The sequence below is a fragment of the Taudactylus pleione genome, unplaced genomic scaffold (genome assembly GCF_031769625.1).
Source record: "Taudactylus pleione unplaced genomic scaffold, aTauple2 ptg003241l, whole genome shotgun sequence".
Classification (NCBI taxonomy): domain Eukaryota; kingdom Metazoa; phylum Chordata; class Amphibia; order Anura; family Myobatrachidae; genus Taudactylus; species Taudactylus pleione.
In genome coordinates this window covers 87,129-110,000 of record NW_028287597.1, presented here as the reverse complement: position 1 = coordinate 110,000, position 22,872 = coordinate 87,129, and the positions used below count along the sequence as shown (strand labels likewise).

The 22,872-nt window shown below is 44.9% G+C and overlaps 1 pseudogene; it reads right to left on the bottom strand.

The window, feature by feature from the left end:
• The window catches only part of LOC148430766 (uncharacterized), a 30,651-nt pseudogene extending 26,911 nt beyond the window's left edge, over positions 1-3,740 (bottom strand).
• Between the last annotated feature and the right edge of the window lie 19,132 nt (positions 3,741-22,872).

Here is a 22,872-nt window from a genome sequence, read left to right as displayed (position 1 = left end):
AGGGTGGGGGCTAGAGGTGCACAAGCACTGGGTGCCAGAATGGAGAGGGTGAAAAAGGGATGACTCACGGTGGCTTGGGGGCTGGAGAGTCAGAAAACAGCCATCCAAAAATAGCCACCGCCAAGGAGGAGACATATGGTAGACGTCCTTCCTGGACATCTAGTGTCTGTTAGGCAGCGCAAGTGCCAGGAGAAGATGCTAAAAGCTGCATCTTCTCCCGTGAAACCCCCTGGCAATGAGCATGACATCACCCTGGCAACGAGCATGAAATCCCCCTGGCAATGATCATGAATCCCCCTGGCAACGAGCAGGTAATTTTAAAGTAATTAGAAGCCTTACTGTGGGGCATACAATGGTGTCGGACAAATATGTACAGTAAGTGGCACTTTGGTAATTGGCATTACAGTGTGTGGCATAATGTGTAATGGGCATTATTGTGTGTGGAATAATGTAAGTCACTATACCAGGGATGTTTGACTAGTGCACTGCCTTATGGAGGAGCAAGAACAAAATCCAGGTATAGGAAGGGAGGGGGTGCAAAATTGCTACAGTACCTTGCACCAGGTGACAGATATCCTAGTTTCGGCCCTGCAATACTTTTTTTTTTTACAAAGTCCTTATTCAACAACTGTATTACACTATGACATTGTTAGTGCATTTCTAAGAGGGGTGTGGTGCCTGCTGCCATGCAGGTGTACTTCCATAGCATGCATCTCACCATCAGCCCATATGTTGCTCATATGGCCATGGAATTCCAAGCTGGACATGGACATGACTACTGTACAGCACCTAGGAGGAAGGAGATGATGTGAGAACAGTCCTTCCTTAATGCCGACTGGTACACCCTACCAGACCGAGGACTACACAAAAACATTATGCTTTTAAGTTAAAATCATCACTGGCACTTTTGGCCTCAGATCCAGAGTATCACCAGGTGCAGACTCTACCTCGCATCGGAGTGCAAGGTCCACTGTATGCCCTGAAGAAAGGAGGATAGACAGAGATGAACAGACAGTAAAAGACAGACACACAGGTTCTCACCGGAGATGCTCTTGTTCTTCATCCTGCTCGATCCCACACACCCTGTACTGTAGGAGAGAGAATATGCCATGCAGGGCCCTTTCCTGCTCTAACAGTGTCACACTAATCCACTTCTCCACATTAATATATGCCCTAACTAAGCAGCCTAACAAATTTATTAAAAATTAATTTGTATTATAAGTAAGTCTGGTGGTGAAATAAGCAGTGCCCCTAGGCCCACAGCCCATATAATGATAAAAAAAATAATTCATGAAACAAGATGGGATTTGGGTGCCCCAGATGGAGGTGAACACCACCTGTCATTTTGAGGTCAAAAGTGAAAATAACTAAAAAAAACCCTACTGGGTGGCCCTGGGTTTCCCAAGGAACAAACTGGCAGGGAGCTAGAAGTATCAGAAGATTCATCTGAATGCGATAACAGAGCACTAACACTAGCAAAAATGCTTTTCTCACCTGATCCTGATGTCCAAGGGACCGCCGCTCCAACCATAGATGTACAGTAGAAGCCTGTCTCTCAATGCACAGTGCACCCACTACTGTACAGTACTGTATGTCTGCAACTATGGATGTGGATGTTGAAGCAGCCACTACTACTGTACTGTACAGTATATGAACCAAAGGAACCTGAAAACTTGAAACATCTGCATTACAAACTGCAACATCAAGCACAGTAGCAGAAACTGGCAGCTGCAGCACAATCTGTGACGATGCCAATGCATGCCTTGGAACAGGGGGCAATGTACAGTAAAGTAGGTGTACTGTAGGAGCCAGTGGTAGGGGTGGTTGAACCATTAGCTGCGGGCTTGCACACTGACTAGGCACATACTGTACAGTATTGAACCTGCTGTGCATAAGGGTTAAACAGTGTGAGGGCAGTGACATAATGCTTTGAGATTTGTCCTGGGCCATGAGGAAAGGAGGGGGTGCAAAACTGCTGATTAAGCCCCACTAATTGTGGTTGCAATGACCATTAGAGGTCTCATGGCTTTGACCAGGTGGCGGGGAGGGGGTGCAGTGCAGTGGTGATGGGGCATGGCTGGGGAATAGGGTTAAATGCTGTATGAACAGAGGTGTGTGACAGCAGAAATGCAAGGACAGGGGAGGGGAAGAGAGAAATTAATGAAATTAAAGAATGAAAGGAAAAGAGGAAAAGTATGAAGTACAGTAAATAGGGTACAGTTAGGGAAATGTATTGTAAATAAAGAGCTTATAAAAGAAATTAGGAGAATACTGTATATACTGTAGGGACAGAAAGTACAACCACAATACTGTACATACAGTACAGTATGGACACAGTGTAGAGTACTTAGCAGTCCGGATCACAAACTGAAAAGAGGAAGTTAAACCCCTCCTCCACGTTACTAATTATATACAGTACAGTATAAGCTACATAGCAGTTGCTTGACCATTTCTTTCAATGACAACTGGTAAGACTCTATGGAGATGATCAATATAATTGTTTCACTGGGCACGTGTCAATACTGTTCTCCAAAACTTCATTATCCCATCCACAAGTTCCTGTTTAGTTGTTGGTTTACATCAGACCTGATGCACCTCTTCAACTGGGCCCAGACCAATTCAATGGGATTCATGTCCGGTGCCCTACAGGAAAGTAAAAAAAATCAAATATTCAGTCACATAACTGTACTTTAATAAAAAGTGTACTAGAATAATTACTGCATGGTACTGTACATACTTTATTGTACAATAAACAGTTAATACAGTACTATAGGACAATACTCACTCTGGTATGAATTTCGCTGAAGCCAAATGTTTTGGATCATTATCCTGGAATAATCAATGTCCTGATGGAAAGTATTTTTTCACAAATGGCACCATACAGCAATCTACTATTTTTTCCTGCACTCCAACGAGATATACCTCCCCATACATGGACCTTCAATGGATGCTTCGGATGTGGTTTAAGTGAGAGATGTGCACGGTGTTGGAAGGACAGTCTTGAGAACCTCTCGAGAGAAACCAAAGTTTCATCTATGAAAATTACGTCATGAAAATTCTCTCCACTCTCTATCCACCATCATGCTTGTTCAACTCTGTTTTCTTTATTAACATCCCTTATCATGGGATTTATCCTGTGGAATAAAAACAAGTTTTAGTTTACAGTCATGTAAAATCAGTGCATTATTAAGGACAGTGTACTGAATAAAATAGTGCACTGTAGAGTGCATTTGTGCGTTTTTGTTGCCTATAGTATTTTATGTACAGTACCTTGTAGAGCCAAAATTCCATCCCAGTTCCTTATGCATCCGTTTGATGCTGGAACAGGAGATGTCCAGGTTACATTTTGCTTTTAGAATACATTGGATTTGTAAAGCTGAAAGCTCATCATCCTCACAAGTTAATTTGTGCACAATCTTTTTGACGCTCCTACGGTAGAACACATATAGAGCATATAGCAATTATTGGACAGTTAGTGTTGAAATTGGAACACAATACAGTAGCAATCTAGCAACATACAGTATAATAAAAAAGAGATTGCTGTAAAGTACCTACCATGTGCATTTAGAAGGAAATCTATATCTGGTCCACGTTCTCTCGAATGCATGATAGCGCACAGTCTGTAAACTAACAAGAACACCACTCTCTTTCAGCTAGGCCTGGATCTGTTGTGTTGCTTTGTGTTCTTTTTTCATGTTTGCAATTATCTTGCTGATGGCTTTGCTGATTTTTGTCGGCATGTTTGATGACAAAAACTGTGGAGAGAACAAGAGAAATACAGTACTGTTACTGAATATACAGACTGAGTACAGTATACAGTACATAATTTAATGTTCAGTATCTTAAAAAATATATTATACTGTATAACACAGTACTGTACAGTATTTTAGAACACAGGGGGGTATTACATTCTTACATCAGCCGTAACATACTGTACTGTACTTTTTTTAAACAAATATACTGTATACAGTAGTACTGTACAGTACTGTATGTTGAGAAGTACAATGTACTGTACAGTGTACAGTAAACTGGATACACAAATATGCATCTATGGCCAGGGACATTGTAGCAGCACATACTGTGTTAATGAGTTAATGGGTCAGTATGAAACAGCAATATTGTGACTCACAAGGTGGGCACCAACCCTTCACAAGATGGTTGCAAGGCAGTGGGGGGCTTTGGAGTGTTCATCGGTATACAGGGTATGTGAAATGTGGCCTGCTACTGTAGATAGAAACTCAGGGGTCTATTTACTAAGCAGTGTTAGGAAACATTGAAAAGTGATAAGGTACTGTACAAACCAATCAGCTCCCAACTGTCATTTTTCAAACACAACCTTGAAAAATTACAGTTGAAAGGTGATTATTTGGTACAGTACCTTCTCTTTTCACTGTCTCTGAACACTGCTTAGTGTACAGTGTGTGTATATATATATATATATATATATATATACAGTATACACACACAGTATATAAATATATATATATATATATATATACAGTACTATAGATATATGTACAGTAGATATACCAGGCATTCTGTATGGACCAGGCTAAAAAGTATTACACATTAAATTTCCTCACATTTACAACAGCAGATATTGTAATGTGAAATGTGGCCTGCTCAATGGTAACTAAGGGGCATACAGTATGTATCAAAGCTTGATGTGAGATAAAATAGTGAGATACAGTATATACAGTATAACCATCTAGTAAATTGCATTTTTCAGGCTGTGTTAAATAAATGATAGTTTTGAGCTAATTAGTGATATATAATTCCCAATTTAATCTCACATCAAGCTTTGATACAGTACATACAGTATGCCCCTTAATACGCAAAGATGCATCTATGAAGGAGACAAACAGGACAATAAACACAGCAATATTGTGACTGAAACTAAGGGGGAGATGTATTAACGGCGACATCGCCGTTGCGGTACATCCCCCCCGACTTCGAGTACATACCGCGGTTCATTACCGCGGTATGTACCAAGGATTTCGCAAAGGACAGCCCTCTCGATGAGAGCTGTCCTTTGCGATGCGGCCGGGCAGAGGGACTTCCGGGTTGAACACCCAGAAGTCCTTCTGCGCATGCGCAGAAGGACGTGGGCTGCGGGGGCTCATGGGAGGGATCCGATCGGATCCCTCCCGGCCCCAAGCGTCGCGCTAAGAAGCCCATAGGCTTCTATTGGGTAACGCCACCTGAAGGTGGCGTTACCTAGCAACGCGAAGCAGCAGAATGCAGTGCATTCTGCTGCTTAATACATACGGGGAATGCGGTAAAACCCCCGAAAACGGCATTTTCGGGGGTTTTACCGCATTTTGCCGTTAATACATCTCCCTCTAAGATGGCCACTGAGCAAAACAAGATGGCCACGGGGATAGGACGATCACTCACGGGAGACTAAAAGGGGGCAGCGGTCGGCTAGGAATCGATCAATGGTAAACGGTGTGTTTGATAGAAACTCGATATGCAAATAAGTGACTACGGGGATGGGGCATACTGAGGCAGCGGGATATTAAACACAGCAATATTGCGACTGAAACTAAGATGGCCACTGAGCAAAACAAGATGGCTGCAGGGACAGGACGGTCACTCACGGGAGACTAAAAGAGGGCAGCGGGCGGCTAGGTATCGATCAATGGTATATGGTGTGTTTGATAGAAACTCGATATGCAAATAAGTGACTACGGGGACGGGGCATACTGAGGCAGCGGGATATTAAACACAGCAATATTGCGACTGAAACTAAGATGGCCGCTGAGCAAAACAAGATGGCCATGAGGACAGGACGGTCACTCTCGGGAGACTAAACACAGCAAAATGACCGTGAACCATACATACTGTAGCAAGCTACTTACAGTACCAGCGGGTTGATACTGTAGGAAACAGCTGAAGAAGTTCAGGGTACAGCAACAAAGGTGATTTGAAAGTCAGGAAGAGTTGCAGAGGTACAGTAGATCACGGTAATAAGCAGCAACCACAGCGACTCGGAAGTCAGGCTGCGTTGCAGATAGTAGTATCTCAATGGTTCGTACTGATGATACGTGCCGAAGAGACAAGCAGCAAGTCCGTACGGTTAAGTAACAGATTCACAGTGTGGATCGGTAGGCCGGTCTGAGATGCTATATTATACTACCAGAGACAAAAGAATTCCTTCCCGCTGAAAATCTGGCCGCTGATTGGTGCATTTGAAAAATGCACTTCCTTGTGGTCCAATGGCATGGTAGAGTTTTGGCGGCAAGGTTTTCTTTGTCTCTGGTAGCATAAAAGAGCATCTCAGACTGGCCAAGCTATCCACACTGTGAATCTGCTACTTAACTGTACAGACTTGCTGCCCGGATTCTCTCGTCGGCACGTATCAACAGTACGAACCCTTGAGATACTACTATCTGCAACGCTGCCTGACTTCTAAGTCACTGTTGTTGCTGCTCATTACCGTGATCTACCTCTGCAACTCTGCCTGACTTCCGAGTCACCTTTGTTGCTGTACCCTGAGCTTCTACAGCTGTTTCCTACAGTATCAACCCACTGGTACTGTAAGTAGCTTGCTATGTATGGTTCACCGTCATTTTGTTGTTTGCTGTGTTAGATGTTTAATTGCGTATTGAGTTTCTATCACACACCGTATACCGCTGATCGATTCCTAGCCACCTGCTGCCCCTTTTAGTCTCCCGTGAGTCACCTTGCTATCCCCGTGGCCATCTGGTGTTTGCTCAGTGGCCATCTTAGTTTCAGTCGCAAAATTGCTGTGTTTAATATCCTGCTGGACCAGTATGCCCCGTCCTTTGCCAGTCCCCGTAGATGCTGATTTGCATATCGGGTTTCTATCACACACCGTATACCGCTGATCAATTCCTAACCACCCGCTGCCCCTTTAAGTCTCCCATGAGTGACCTTGCTATCCCCGTGGTCATCTTGTTTTTGCTCAGTGGCCATCTTAGTTTCAGTTGCAAAATCGCTGTGTTTAATATCCCGCTGCCTCAGTACGCCCCGTCCTTTGCCCGTCCCCGTAGACACTGATTTTGATTTGTGTATCAGGTTTATATCACACACCGTATACCGCTGATTGATTACTAGCCACCTGCTGCCCCTTTTAGTCTCCAGTGAGTGACCTTGCTATCCCCGTGGCCATCTTGTATTTGCCCAGTGGCCATCTTAGTTTCAGCCGCAAAATTGCTGGGTTTACTATCCCACTGCCTCAGTATGCCCCATCCTTTGCCCTTCCCCGTAGATACTGATTTGCGTATCAGGTTTCTATCACACACCGTATACCACTGATCGATTCCTAGCCACCCGCTGCCCCTTTTAGTCTCCCGTGAGTGACCTTCCTATCCCCGCGGCCATCTTGTGTTTGCTCAGCGGCCATCTTAGTTTCAGTTGCAATACTGCTGTGTGTAATGTCCTGTTTGTCTCCTTCATAGATGCACCTTTGCGTGTTAAGGGACATACTGTATGTATCACAGCTTGATGTGAGATAAAATTGGGAAATATATATCACCAATAAGCCCAAAATGATCATTTATTAAACACACCCTGCAAAATATGCCCCTTAGTTTCCATCAGCAGGCAACATTTCATATTACAGTACTGTAACTGCTGGTGTAAATGTTAGGAAATTTAATGTGTAATACTTTTTAGCCATTACTGTACAGTACTGTATGTTTAGCCCTGGTCATGACAGCACAGTATGCCTGATATACAGTACTGTACTGTATATATATTCATAACTGATTTGGAGCGCCAAATGTGCTATTTGTATAACATAAATTTAAACTTAGTGTGTACTATACCATTAGAAGCATTAGTGTAAAAGTTACAGTAAATGTGCAAAGAAGTGCAATAATGCAATGATAGGTACAGTATAATACTGTACTGTATGTGCATACAATTATACTGTATAGAGTACGTACAGTAAATACAATGTAAGGTGCGGAATATTAAATAATATATCATTTTTTATTTGTCTTTTATGTACTGCCCAACACAGTACAGTATGTGTGAGAGTCAGGTCTATTGTACTGTATATTCTGAATTCAATATTTTTTTTATATTCATATATTATGGCATTTTTAGGCTGATATACTATACTGTACACAGTACTGTAATATTCCATACCTTAAATTGTATTTACTGTCTGTATGTAATTGTATGCACATATTATACCTACAGTACTGTATCATTGCATTATTGCACCACTTTGCACATTTAACTTTTACACTAATGGTTCTAATGGTACTGTACACACTAAGTTTTGATTTATGTTATAAAAATAGCACATTTGGTGCTCTACTGTACAATACTGTACTGTATATCAGTTCAGATATTCACACATTTTATTACTGACAAATCACCATTGTCATTACTGATGAGCTGACACCTACAGTACTGTACAGTACAGTACAGTATATCATTAGGAAGTGTTTTTAGACACCTGTATTATTTATCATATTTATTATCTTGTGCCTCTATTAGGGGTGAGCGGATTCGGATTTCTGAAATCCAAACCCCCCCGAGCCCCCCCGATCCGAGGCAGATCCGAGTCAGGCTCAACTTTTCCCGCCTGACTCGGATCTGAAATCGAGGCAAAACGTCATCATCCCGCCTTCCGGGTCTCGCGGGTTTTGGATCCGATATAAGGTACCAGCGTCAGCGCCATTTTCTCACTCAGCTGTGGACAGTGAAGAGGGAGGGTGGGAGTTAGGGCTGGCTGGGCTGTGTAGTGTAGTGTAGTGCAGAGTAGTGTTGTGCTGCGCTGTGCTGCTGTTGTCCATAGGGGCTGTGTCCACTACTTCAAAGTCCATAGGGGCTGGCTGTGTTGTGCTGTGCTGCTGTTGTTAATAGGGGCTGTGTCCACCATTTCAAAGTCCATAGGGGCTGGCTGGACTGTGTTGTGCAGTCAGTTCTCCATAGGGGCTGTGTCCACTCCAAAGTCCTGTGCAGTGTCCCAGTCCTAAAGGGGTGCTGTAGTGTTGTCCAGGGGGTGCTCTGTCCATCAGGGGTGCTCCCCCAAGTGCTAAAAAAATAATATTTTTTCTGTGTTTGTGAATTGTGTGCGCAGTAGCCGCACGTGCATCAACAAAGTAGTGCCAAGCATGTGCCTGTGTCATAAGTAAAGGGCCGGCTGGCTTGACCATTAAAGGGTGCTGTAACCCCCAAAGTACACTCCAGTCCAAACCAAAAAAAAAAAATATTTTCTGTGTTTGTGAATTGTGTGCGCAGTAGCCGCACGTGCATCAACAAAGTAGTGCCAAGCATGCGCCTGTGTCATAAGTAAAAAGGGCCGGCTGGCTTGACCGTTAAAGGGTGCTGTAACCCCCAAAGTACACTCCAAACCAAATAACAAAATATTTTTTCTGTGTTTGAGAATTGTGTGCGCAGTAGCCGCACGTGCATCAACAAAATAGTGCCAAGCATGCGCCTGTGTCATAAGTAAAGGGCCGGCTGGCTTGACCATTAAAGGGTGCTGTAACCCCCAAAGTACACTCCAAACCAAATAACAAAATATTTTTTCTGTGTTTGTGAATTGTGTGCGCAGTAGCCGCACGTGCATCAACAAAGAAGTGCCAAGCGTGCGCCTGTGTCATAAGTAAAGGGCCAGCTGGCTTGACCATTAAAGGGTGCTGTAACCCCCAAAGTACACTCCTGTCCAAACCAAAAAAAAAATATTTTTTGTGTTTGTGAATTGTGTGCGCAGTAGCCGCACATGCATCAACAAAGTAGTGCCAAGAGTGCGCCTGTGTCATAAGTAAAGGGCCGGCTGGCTTGACCATTAAAGGGTGCTGTAACCCCCAAAGTACACTCCAGTCCAAACCAAAAAAAAAAAATTTTCTGTGTTTGTGAATTGTGTGCGCAGTAGCCGCACGTGCATCAACAAAGTAGTGCCAAGCGTGCACCTGTGTCATAAGTAAAGGGCCGGCTGGCTTGACCATTAAAGGGTGCTGTAACCCCCAAAGTACACTCCAGTCCTAACCAAAAAAATATTTTCTGTGTTTGTGAATTGTGTGCGCAGTAGCCGCACGTGCATCAACAAAATAGTGCCAAGCGTGCGCCTGTGTCATAAGTAAAGGGCCGGCTGGCTTGACCATTAAAGGGTGCTGTAACCCCCAAAGTACACTCCAGTCCAAACCAAAAAAAAAATATTTTCTGTGTTTGTGAATTGTGTGCGCAGTAGCCGCACGTGCATCAACAAAGTAGTGCCAAGCGTGCGCCTGTGTCATAAGTAATGGGCCAGCTGGCTTGACCATTAAAGGGTGCTGTAACCCCCAAAGTACACTCCAGTCCAAACCAAAAAAAAAATATTTTCTGTGTTTGTGAATTGTGTGCGCAGTAGCAGCACGTGCATCAACAAAGTAGTGCCAAGCGTGCGCCTGTGTCATAAGTAAAGGGCCGGCTGGCTTGACCATTAAAGGGTGCTGTAACCCCCAAAGTACACTCCAGTCCAAACCAAAAAAAAAAATATTTTCTGTGTTTGTGAATTGTGTGCGCAGTAGCCGCACGTGCATCAACAAAGTAGTGCCAAGCGTGCACCTGTGTCATAAGTAAAGGGCTGGCTGGCTTGACCATTAAAGGATGCTGTAACCCCCATATTACACTCCAGTCCAAACCAAAAAAATATATATTTTCTGTGTTTGTGAATTGTGTGCGCAGTAGCCGCACGTGCATCAACAAAGTAGTGCCAAGCGTGCGCCTGTGTCATAAGTAAAGGGCCGGCTGGCTTGACCGTTAAAGGGTGCTGTAACCCCCAAAGTACACTCCAAACCAGATAACAAAATATTTTTTCTGTGTTTGTGAATTGTGTGCACAGTAGCCGCACGTGCATCAACAAAATAGTGCCAAGCATGCGCCTGTGTCATAAGTAAAGGGCCGGCTGGCTTGACCATTAAAGGGTGCTGTAACCCCCAAAGTACTCTACAAACCAAATAACAAAATATTTTTTCTGTGTTTGTGAATTGTGTGCGCAGTAGCCGCTCGTGCATCAACAAAGTAGTGCCAAGCGTGTGCCTGTGTCATAAGTTAAGGGCCAGCTGGCTTGACCATTAAAGGGTGCTGTAACCCCCAAAGTACACTCCAGTCCAAACCAAAAAAAAAATATTTTCTGTGTTTGTGAATTGTGTGCGCAGTAGCCGCACGTGCATCAACAAAGTAGTGCCAAGCGTGCGCCTGTGTCATAAGTAAAGGGCCGGCTGGCTTGACCATTAAAGGGTGCTGTAACCCCCAAAGTACACACCTGTCCAAACCAAAAAAAAAATATTTTCTGTGTTTGTGAATTGTGTGCGCAGTAGCCGCACGTGCATCAACAAAGTAGTGCCAAGCGTGCGCCTGTGTCATAAGTAAAGGGCCGGCTGGCTTGACCATTAAAGGGTGCTGTAACCCCCAAAGTACACTCCAGTCCAAACCCCCCAAAAAAATATTTACTGTGTTTCTGAATTGTGTGCGCAATAGCCGCATGTGCATCAACAAAGTAGTGCCAAGCGTGTGCCTGTGTCATAAGTAAAGGGCCGGCTGGCTTGACCGTTAAAGGGTGCTGTAACCCCCAAAGTACACTCCAAACCAGATAACAAAATATTTTTTCTGTGTTTGTGAATTGTGTGCACAGTAGCCGCACGTGCATCAACAAAATAGTGCCAAGCATGCGCCTGTGTCATAAGTAAAGGGCCGGCTGGCTTGACCATTAAAGGGTGCTGTAACCCCCAAAGTACACTACAAACCAAATAACAAAATATTTTTTCTGTGTTTGTGAATTGTGTGCGCAGTAGCCGCTCGTGCATCAACAAAGTAGTGCCAAGCGTGTGCCTGTGTCATAAGTAAAGGGCCAGCTGGCTTGACCATTAGAGGGTGCTGTAACCCCCAAAGTACACTCCAGTCCAAACCAAAAAAAAAATATTTTCTGTGTTTGTGAATTGTGTGCGCAGTAGCCGCACGTGCATCAACAAAGTAGTGCCAAGCGTGCGCCTGTGTCATAAGTAAAGGGCCGGCTGGCTTGACCATTAAAGGGTGCTGTAACCCCCAAAGTACACTCCAGTCCAAACCAAAAAAAAAATATTTTCTGTGTTTGTGAATTGTGTGCGCAGTAGCCGCACGTGCATCAACAAAGTAGTGCCAAGCGTGCGCCTGTGTCATAAGTAAAGGGCCGGCTGGCTTGACCATTAAAGGGTGCTGTAACCCCCAAAGTACACTCCAGTCCAAACCCCAAAAAAAAATATTTACTGTGTTTGTGAATTGTGTGCGCAATAGCCGCATGTGCATCAACAAAGTAGTGCCAAGCGTGTGCCTGTGTCATAAGTAAAGGGCCGGCTGGCTTGACCGTTAAAGGGTGCTGTAACCCCCAAAGTACACTCCAGTCCAAACCAAAAAAAAAAATATTTTCTGTGTTTGTGAATTGTGTGCGCAGTAGCCGCTCGTGCATCAACAAAGTAGTGCCAAGCGTGCGCCTGTGTCATAAGTAAAGGGCCAGCTGGCTTGACCATTAAAGGGTGCTGTAACCCCCAAAGTACACTCCAGTCCAAACCAAAAAAAAAATATTTTCTGTGTTTGTGAATTGTGTGCGCAGTAGCCGCACGTGCATCAACAAAGTAGTGCCAAGCGTGCGCCTGTGTCATAAGTAAAGGGCCGGCTGGCTTGACCATTAAAGGGTGCTGTAACCCCCAAAGTACACTCCTGTCCAAACCAAAAAAAAAATATTTTCTGTGTTTGTGAATTGTGTGCGCAGTAGCCGCACGTGCATCAACAAAGTAGTGCCAAGCGTGCGCCTGTGTCATAAGTAAAGGGCCGGCTGTCTTGACCATTAAAGGGTGCTGTAACCCCCAAAGTACACTCCAGTCCAAACCCCCCAAAAAAATATTTACTGTGTTTGTGAATTGTGTGCGCAATAGCCGCATGTGCATCAACAAAGTAGTGCCAAGCGTGTGCCTGTGTCATAAGTAAAGGGCCAGCTGGCTTGACCGTTAAAGGGTGCTGTAACCCCCAAAGTACACTCCAGTCCAAACCAAAAAAAAAAAATATTTTCTGTGTTTGTCAATTGTGTGCGTAGTAGCCACACGTGCATCAACAATGTAGTGCCAAGCGTGCGCCTGTGTCATAAGTAAAGGGCCAGCTGGCTTTGCCGTTAAAGGGTGCTGTAACCCCCAAAGTACACTCCAAACCAAATAACAAAATATTTTTTCTGTGTTTGTGAATTGTGTGCGCAGTAGACGCACGTGCATCAACAAAATAGTGCCAAGCATGCGCCTGTGTCATAATTAAAGGGCCAGCTGGCTTGACCATTAAAGGGTGCTGTAACCCCCAAAGTACACTCCATACCAAATAACAAAAAATATTTTCTGTGTTTGTGAATTGTGTGCGCAGTAGCCACACGTGCATCAACAAAGTAGTGCCAAGCGTGCGCCTGTGTCATAAGTAAAGGGCCGGCTGGCTTGACCGTTAAAGGGTGCTGTAACCCCCAAAGTACACTCCAAACCAGATAACAAAATATTTTTTCTGTGTTTGTGAATTGTGTGCACAGTAGCCGCACGTGCATCAACAAAATAGTGCCAAGCATGCGCCTGAGTCATAAGTAAAGGGCCGGCTGGCTTGACCATTAAAGGGTGCTGTAACCCCCAAAGTACACTACAAACCAAATAACAAAATATTTTTTCTGTGTTTGTGAATTGTGTGCGCAGTAGCCGCTCGTGCATCAACAAAGTAGTGCCAAGCGTGCGCCTGTGTCATAAGTAAAGGGCCAGCTGGCTTGACCATTAGAGGGTGCTGTAACCCCCAAAGTACACTCCAGTCCAAACAAAAAAAAAAATATTTTCTGTGTTTGTGAATTGTGTGCGCAGTAGCCGCACGTGCATCAACAAAGTAGTGCCAAGCGTGCGCCTGTGTCATAAGTAAAGGGCCGGCTGGCTTGACCATTAAAGGGTGCTGTAACCCCCAAAGTACACTCCAGTCCAAACCAAAAAAAAAATATTTTCTGTGTTTGTGAATTGTGTGCGCAGTAGCCGCACGTGCATCAACAAAGTAGTGCCAAGCGTGCGCCTGTGTCATAAGTAAAGGGCCGGCTGGCTTGACCATTAAAGGGTGCTGTAACCCCCAAAGTACACTCCAGTCCAAACCCCCCAAAAAAATATTTACTGTGTTTGTGAATTGTGTGCGCAATAGCCGCATGTGCATCAACAAAGTAGTGCCAAGCGTGTGCCTGTGTCATAAGTAAAGGGGCGGCTGGCTTGACCGTTAAAGGGTGCTGTAACCCCCAAAGTACACTCCAGTCCAAACCAAAAAAAAAAATATTTTCTGTGTTTGTGAATTGTGTGCGCAGTAGCAACACGTGCATCAACAAATTAGTGCCAAGCGTGCGCCTGTGTCATAAGTAAAGGGCCGGCTGGCTTGACCGTTAAAGGGTGCTGTAACCCCCAAAGTACACTCCAAACCAAATAACAAAATATTTTTTCTGTGTTTGTGAATTGTGTGCACAGTAGCCGCACGTGCATCAACAAAATAGTGCCAAGCATGCGCCTGTGTCATAAGTAAAGGGCCGGCTGGCTTGACCATTAAAGGGTGCTGTAACCCCCAAAGTACACTACAAACCAAATAACAAAATATTTTTTCTGTGTTTGTGAATTGTGTGCGCAGTAGCCGCTCGTGCATCAACAAAGTAGTGCCAAGCGTGCGCCTGTGTCATAAGTAAAGGGCCAGCTGGCTTGACCATTAGAGGGTGCTGTAACCCCCAAAGTACACTCCAGTCCAAACCAAAAAAAAAATATTTTCTGTGTTTGTGAATTGTGTGCGCAGTAGCCGCACGTGCATCAACAAAGTAGTGCCAAGCGTGCGCCTGTGTCATAAGTAAAGGGCCGGCTGGCTTGACCATTAAAGGGTGCTGTAACCCCCAAAGTACACTCCAGTCCAAACCAAAAAAAAAATATTTTCTGTGTTTGTGAATTGTGTGCGCAGTAGCCGCACGTGCATCAACAAAGTAGTGCCAAGCGTGCGCCTGTGTCATAAGTAAAGGGCCGGCTGGCTTGACCATTAAAGGGTGCTGTAACCCCCAAAGTACACTCCAGTCCAAACCCCCCAAAAAAATATTTACTGTGTTTGTGAATTGTGTGCGCAATAGCCGCATGTGCATCAACAAAGTAGTGCCAAGCGTGTGCCTGTGTCATAAGTAAAGGGGCGGCTGGCTTGACCGTTAAAAGGTGCTGTAACCCCCAAAGTACACTCCAGTCCAAACCAAAAAAAAAAATATTTTCTGTGTTTGTGAATTGTGTGCGCAGTAGCAACACATGCATCAACAAATTAGTGCCAAGCGTGCGCCTGTGTCATAAGTAAAGGGCCGGCTGGCTTGACCGTTAAAGGGTGCTGTAACCCCCAAAGTACACTCCAAACCAAATAACAAAATATTTTTTCTGTGTTTGTGAATTGTGTGCGCAGTAGCCGCACGTGCATCAACAAAATAGTGCCAAGCATGCGCCTGTGGCATAATTAAAGGGCCAGCTGGCTTGACCATTAAAGGGTGCTGTAACCCCCAAAGTACACTCCAAAACAAATAACAAAATATTTTTTCTGTGTTTGTGATCTGAGTGCGCAGTAGCCACACGTGCATCAACAATGTAGTGCCAAGCGTGCGCCTGTGTCATAAGTAAAGGGCCAGCTGGCTTGACTATTAAAGGGTGCTGTAACCCCCAAAGTACACTCCAGTCCAAACCAAAAAAAAATATTTTCTGTGTTTGTGAATTGTGTGCGCAGTAGACACACGTGCATCAACAAAATAGTGCCAAGCATGCGCCTGTGTCATAATTAAAGGGCCAGCTGGCTTGACCATTAAAGGGTGCTGTAACCCCCAAAGTACACTCCAAACCAAATAACAAAAAATATTTTCTGTGTTTGTGAATTGTGTGCGCAGTAGCCACACGTGCATCAACAAAGTAGTGCCAAGCGTGCGCCTGTGTCATAAGTAAAGGGCCAGCTGGCTTGACCGTTAAAGGGTGCTGTAACCCCCAAAGTACACTCCAAACCAGATAACAAAATATTTTTTCTGTGTTTGTGAATTGTGTGCACAGTAGCCGCACGTGCATCAACAAAATAGTGCCAAGCATGCGCCTGTGTCATAAGTAAAGGGCCGGCTGGCTTGACCATTAAAGGGTGCTGTAACCCCCAAAGTACACTACAAACCAAATAACAAAATATTTTTTCTGTGTTTGTGAATTGTGTGCGCAGTAGCCGCTCGTGCATCAACAAAGTAGTGCCAAGCGTGCGCCTGTGTCATAAGTAAAGGGCCAGCTGGCTTGACCATTAGAGGGTGCTGTAACCCCCAAAGTACACTCCAGTCCAAACCAAAAAAAAAATATTTTCTGTGTTTGTGAATTGTGTGCGCAGTAGCCGCACGTGCATCAACAAAGTAGTGCCAAGCGTGCGCCTGTGTCATAAGTAAAGGGCCGCCTGGCTTGACCATTAAAGGGTGCTGTAACCCCCAAACTACACTCCAGTCCAAACCAAAAAAAAAATATTTTCTGTGTTTGTGAATTGTGTGCGCAGTAGCCGCACGTGCATCAACAAAGTAGTGCCAAGCGTGCGCCTGTGTCATAAGTAAAGGGCCGGCTGGCTTGACCATTAAAGGGTGCTGTAACCCCCAAAGTACACTCCAGTCCAAACCCCAAAAAAAAATATTTACTGTGTTTGTGAATTGTGTGCGCAATAGCCGCATGTGCATCAACAAAGTAGTGCCAAGCGTGTGCCTGTGTCATAAGTAAAGGGCTGGCTGGCTTGACCGTTAAAGGGTGCTGTAACCCCCAAAGTACACTCCAGTCCAAACCAAAAAAAAAAATATTTTCTGTGTTTGTGAATTGTGTGCGCAGTAGCCGCTCGTGCATCAACAAAGTAGTGCCAAGCGTGCGCCTGTGTCATAAGTAAAGGGCCAGCTGGCTTGACCATTAAAGGGTGCTGTAACCCCCAAAGTACACTCCAGTCCAAACCAAAAAAAAAATATTTTCTGTGTTTGTGAATTGTGTGCGCAGTAGCCGCACGTGCATCAACAAAGTAGTGCCAAGCGTGCGCCTGTGTCATAAGTAAAGGGCCGGCTGGCTTGACCATTAAAGGGTGCTGTAACCCCCAAAGTACACTCCTGTCCAAACCAAAAAAAAAATATTTTCTGTGTTTGTGAATTGTGTGCGCAGTAGCCGCACGTGCATCAACAAAGTAGTGCCAAGCGTGCGCCTGTGTCATAAGTAAAGGGCCGGCTGGCTTGACCATTAAAGGGTGCTGTAACCCCCAAAGTACACTCCAGTCCAAACCCCCAAAAAAATATTTACTGTGTTTGTGAATTGTGTGCGCAATAGCCGCATGTGCATCAACAAAGTAGTGCCAAGCGTGTGCCTGTGTCATAAGTAAAGGGCCGGCTGGCTTGACCGTTAAAGGGTGCTGTAACCCCCAAAGTACACTCCAGTCCAAACCAAAAAAAAAAATATTTTCTGTGTTTGTGAATTGTGTGCGTAGTAGCAACACGTGCATCAACAAATTAGTGCCAAGCGTGCGCCTGTGTCATAAGTAAAGGGCCGGCTGGCTTGACCGTTAAAGGGTGCTGTAACCCCCAAAGTACACTCCAAACCAAATAACAAAATATTTTTTCTGTGTTTGTGAATTGTGTGCGCAGTAGCCGCACGTGCATCAACAAAATAGTGCCAAGCATGCGCCTGTGGCATAATTAAAGGGCCAGCTGGCTTGACCATTAAAGGGTGCTGTAACCCCCAAAGTACACTCCAAAACAAATAACAAAATATTTTTTCTGTGTTTGTGAACTGAGTGCGCAGTAGCCACACGTGCATCAACAATGTAGTGCCAAGCGTGCGCCTGTGTCATAAGTAAAGGGCCAGCTGTCTTGACCATTAAAGGGTGCTGTAACCCCCAAAGTACACTCCAGTCCAAACCAAAAAAAAATATTTTCTGTGTTTGTGAATTGTGTGCGCAGTAGACACACGTGCATCAACAAAATAGTGCCAAGCATGCGCCTGTGTCATAATTAAAGGGCCAGCTGGCTTGACCATTAAAGGGTGCTGTAACCCCCAAAGTACACTCCAAACCAAATAACAAAAAATATTTTCTGTGTTTGTGAATTGTGTGCGCAGTAGCCACACGTGCATCAACAAAGTAGTGCCAAGCGTGCGCCTGTGTCATAAGTAAAGGGCCAGCTGGCTTGACCGTTAAAGGGTGCTGTAACCCCCAAAGTACACTCCAAACCAGATAACAAAATATTTTTTCTGTGTTTGTGAATTGTGTGCACAGTAGCCGCACGTGCATCAACAAAATAGTGCCAAGCATGCGCCTGTGTCATAAGTAAAGGGCCGGCTGGCTTGACCATTAAAGGGTGCTGTAACCCCCAAAGTACACTACAAACCAAATAACAAAATATTTTTTCTGTGTTTGTGAATTGTGTGCGCAGTAGCCGCTCGTGCATCAACAAAGTAGTGCCAAGCGTGCGCCTGTGTCATAAGTAAAGGGCCAGCTGGCTTGACCATTAGAGGGTGCTGTAACCCCCAAAGTACACTCCAGTCCAAACCAAAAAAAAAATATTTTCTGTGTTTGTGAATTGTGTGCGCAGTAGCCGCACGTGCATCAACAAAGTAGTGCCAAGCGTGCGCCTGTGTCATAAGTAAAGGGCCGGCTGGCTTGACCATTAAAGGGTGCTGTAACTCCCAAAGTACACTCCAGTCCAAACCAAAAAAAAAATATTTTCTGTGTTTGTGAATTGTGTGCGCAGTAGCCGCACGTGCATCAACAAAGTAATGCCAAGCGTGCGCCTGTGTCATAAGTAAAGGGCCGGCTGGCTTGACCATTAAAGGGTGCTGTAACCCCCAAAGTACACTCCAGTCCAAACCCCAAAAAAAAATATTTACTGTGTTTGTGAATTGTGTGCGCAATAGCCGCATGTGCATCAACAAAGTAGTGCCAAGCGTGTGCCTGTGTCATAAGTAAAGGGCCGGCTGGCTTGACCGTTAAAGGGTGCTGTAACCCCCAAAGTACACTCCAGTCCAAACCAAAAAAAAAATATTTTCTGTGTTTGTGAATTGTGTGCGCAGTAGCCGCTCGTGCATCAACAAAGTAGTGCCAAGCGTGCGCCTGTGTCATAAGTAAAGGGCCAGCTGGCTTGAACCATTAAAGGGTGCTGTAACCCCCAAAGTACACTCCAGTCCAAACCAAAAAAAAAATATTTTCTGTGTTTGTGAATTGTGTGCGCAGTAGCCGCACGTGCATCAACAAAGTAGTGCCAAGCGTGCGCCTGTGTCATAAGTAAAGGGCCGGCTGGCTTGACCATTAAAGGGTGCTGTAACCCCCAAAGTACACTCCTGTCCAAACCAAAAAAAAAATATTTTCTGTGTTTGTGAATTGTGTGCGCAGTAGCCGCACGTGCATCAACAAAGTAGTGCCAAGCGTGCGCCTGTGTCATAAGTAAAGGGCCGGCTGGCTTGACCATTAAAGGGTGCTGTAACCCCCAAAGTACACTCCAGTCCAAACCCCCAAAAAAATATTTACTGTGTTTGTGAATTGTGTGCGCAATAGCCGCATGTGCATCACAAAGTAGTGCCAAGCGTGTGCCTGTGTCATAAGTAAAGGGCCGGCTGGCTTGACCGTTAAAGGGTGCTGTAACCCCCAAAGTACACTCCAGTCCAAACCAAAAAAAAAAATATTTTCTGTGTTTGTGAATTGTGTGCGTAGTAGCCACACGTGCATCAACAATGTAGTGCCAAGCGTGCGCCTGTGTCATAAGTAAAGGGCCAGCTGGCTTTGCCGTTAAAGGGTGCTGTAACCCCCAAAGTACACTCCAATCCAAATAACAAAATATTTTTTCTGTGTTTGTGAATTGTGTGCGCAGTAGACGCACGTGCATCAACAAAATAGTGCCAAGCATGCGCCTGTGTCATAATTAAAGGGCCAGCTGGCTTGACCATTAAAGGGTGCTGTAACCCCCAAAGTACACTCCAAACCAAATAACAAAAAATATTTTCTGTGTTTGTGAATTGTGTGCGCAGTAGCCACACGTGCATCAACAAAGTAGTGCCAAGCGTGCGCCTGTGTCATAAGTAAAGGGCCGGCTGGCTTGACCGTTAAAGGGTGCTGTAACCCCCAAAGTACACTCCAAACCAGATAACAAAATATTTTTTCTGTGTTTGTGAATTGTGTGCACAGTAGCCGCACGTGCATCAACAAAATAGTGCCAAGCATGCGCCTGTGTCATAAGTAAAGGGCCGGCTGGCTTGACCATTAAAGGGTGCTGTAACCCCCAAAGTACACTACAAACCAAATAACAAAATATTTTTTCTGTGTTTGTGAATTGTGTGCGCAGTAGCCGCTCGTGCATCAACAAAGTAGTGCCAAGCGTGTGCCTGTGTCATAACTAAAGGGCCAGCTGGCTTGACCATTAGAGGGTGCTGTAACCCCCAAAGTACACTCCAGTCCAAACCAAAAAAAAAATATTTTCTGTGTTTGTGAATTGTGTGCGCAGTAGCTGCACGTGCATCAACAAAGTAGTGCCAAGCGTGCGCCTGTGTCATAAGTAAAGGGCCGGCTGGCTTGACCATTAAAGGGTGCTGTAACCCCCAAAGTACACTCCAGTCCAAACCAAAAAAAAAATATTTTCTGTGTTTGTGAATTGTGTGCGCAGTAGCCGCACGTGCATCAACAAAGTAGTGCCAAGCGTGCGCCTGTGTCATAAGTAAAGGGCCGGCTGGCTTGACCATTAAAGGGTGCTGTAACCCCCAAAGTACACTCCAGTCCAAACCCCAAAAAAAAATATTTACTGTGTTTGTGAATTGTGTGCGCAATAGCCGCATGTGCATCAACAAAGTAGTGCCAAGCGTGTGCCTGTGTCATAAGTAAAGGGCCGGCTGGTTTGACCGTTAAAGGGTGCTGTAACCCCCAAAGTACACTCCAGTCCAAACCAAAAAAAAAAATATTTTCTGTGTTTGTGAATTGTGTGCGCAGTAGCAACACGTGCATCAACAAAGTAGTGCCAAGCGTGCGCCTGTGTCATAAGTAAAGGGCCGGCTGGCTTGACCGTTAAAGGGTGCTGTAACCCCCAAAGTACACTCCAAACCAAATAACAAAATATTTTTTCTGTGTTTGTGAATTGAGTGCGCAGTAGCCACACGTGCATCAACAATGTAGTGCCAAGCGTGCGCCTGTGTCATAAGTAAAGGGCCAGGTGGCTTGACCATTAAAGGGTGCTGTAACCCCCAAAGTACACTCCAGTCCAAACCAAAAAAAAATATTTTCTGTGTTTGTGAATTGTGTGCGCAGTAGCCGCATGTGCATCAACAAAGTAGTGCCAAGCGTGCGCCTGTGTCATAAGTAAAGGGCCGGCTGGCTTGACCATTAAAGGGTGCTGTAACCCCCAAAGTACACTCCAGTCCAAACCAAAAAAAAAATATTTTCTGTGTTTGTGAATTGTGTGCGCAGTAGCGGCACGTTAATCAACAAAGTAGTGCCAAGCATGTGCATGTGTCATAAGTAAAGGGCCGGCTGGCTTGACCATTAAAGGGTGCTGTAACCCCCAAAGTACACTCCAGTCCAAACCCCCCAAAAAAATATTTTCTGTGTTTGTGAATTGTGTGCGCAATAGCCGCATGTGCATCAACAAAGTAGTGCCAAGCGTGCGCCTGTGTCATAAGTAAAGGGCCGGCTGGCTCGACTGTTAAAGGGTGCTGTAACCCCCAAAGTACACTCCAGTCCAAAACAAACAAAAAAATATTTTCTGTATTTGTGAATTGTGGGCGCAGTAGCCTCACGTGCATCAACAAAGTAGTGCCAAGCGTGCGCCTGTGTCATAAGTAAAGGGCTGGCTGGCTTGACCGATAAAGGGTGCTGTAACCCCCAAAGTACACTCCAAACCAAATAACAAAATATTTTTTCTGTGTTTGAGAATTGTGTGCGCAGTAGCCGCACGTGCATCAACAAAATAGTGCCAAGCATGCGCCTGTGTCATAAGTAAAGGGCCGGCTGGCTTGACCATTAAAGGGTGCTGAAACCCCCAAAGTGCACTCCAAACCAAATAACAAAATATTTTTTCTCTGTTTGTGAATTGTGTGCGCAGTAGCCGCACGTGCATCAACAAAGAAGTGCCAAGCGTGCGCCTGTGTCATAAGTAAAGGGCCAGCTGGCTTGACCAGTAAAGGGTGCTGTAACCCCCAAAGTACACTCCTGTCCAAACCAAAAAACAAATATTTTCTGTGTTTGTGAATTGTGTGCGCAGTAGCCGCACATGCATCAACAAAGTAGTGCCAAGCGTGCGCCTGTGTCATAAGTAAAGGGCCGGCTGGCTTGACCATTAAAGGGTGCTGTAACCCCCAAAGTACACTCCAGTCCAAACCAAAAAAAAAATATTTTCTGTGTTTGTGAATTGTGTGCGCAGTAGCCGCACGTGCATCAACAAAGTAGTGCCAAGCGTGCACCTGTGTCATAAGTAAAGGGCCGGTTGGCTTGACCATTAAAGGGTGCTGTAACCCCCAAAGTACACTCCAGTCCTAACCAAAAAAATATTTTCTGTGTTTGTGAATTGTGTGCGCAGTAGCCGCACGTGCATCAACAAAATAGTGCCAAGCGTGCGCCTGTGTCATAAGTAAAGGGCCGGCTGGCTTGACCATTAAAGGGTGCTGTAACCCCCAAAGTACACTCCAGTCCAAACCCCCCAAAAAAATATTTTCTGTGTTTTATGAATTGTGTGCGCAGTAGCCGCACGTGCATCAACAAAGTAGTGCCAAGCGTGCGCCTGTGTCATAAGTAATGGGCCAGCTGGCTTGACCATTAAAGGGTGCTGTAACCCCCAAAGTACACTCCAGTCCAAACCAAAAAAAAAATATTTTCTGTGTTTGTGAATTGTGTGCGCAGTAGCCGCACGTGCATCAA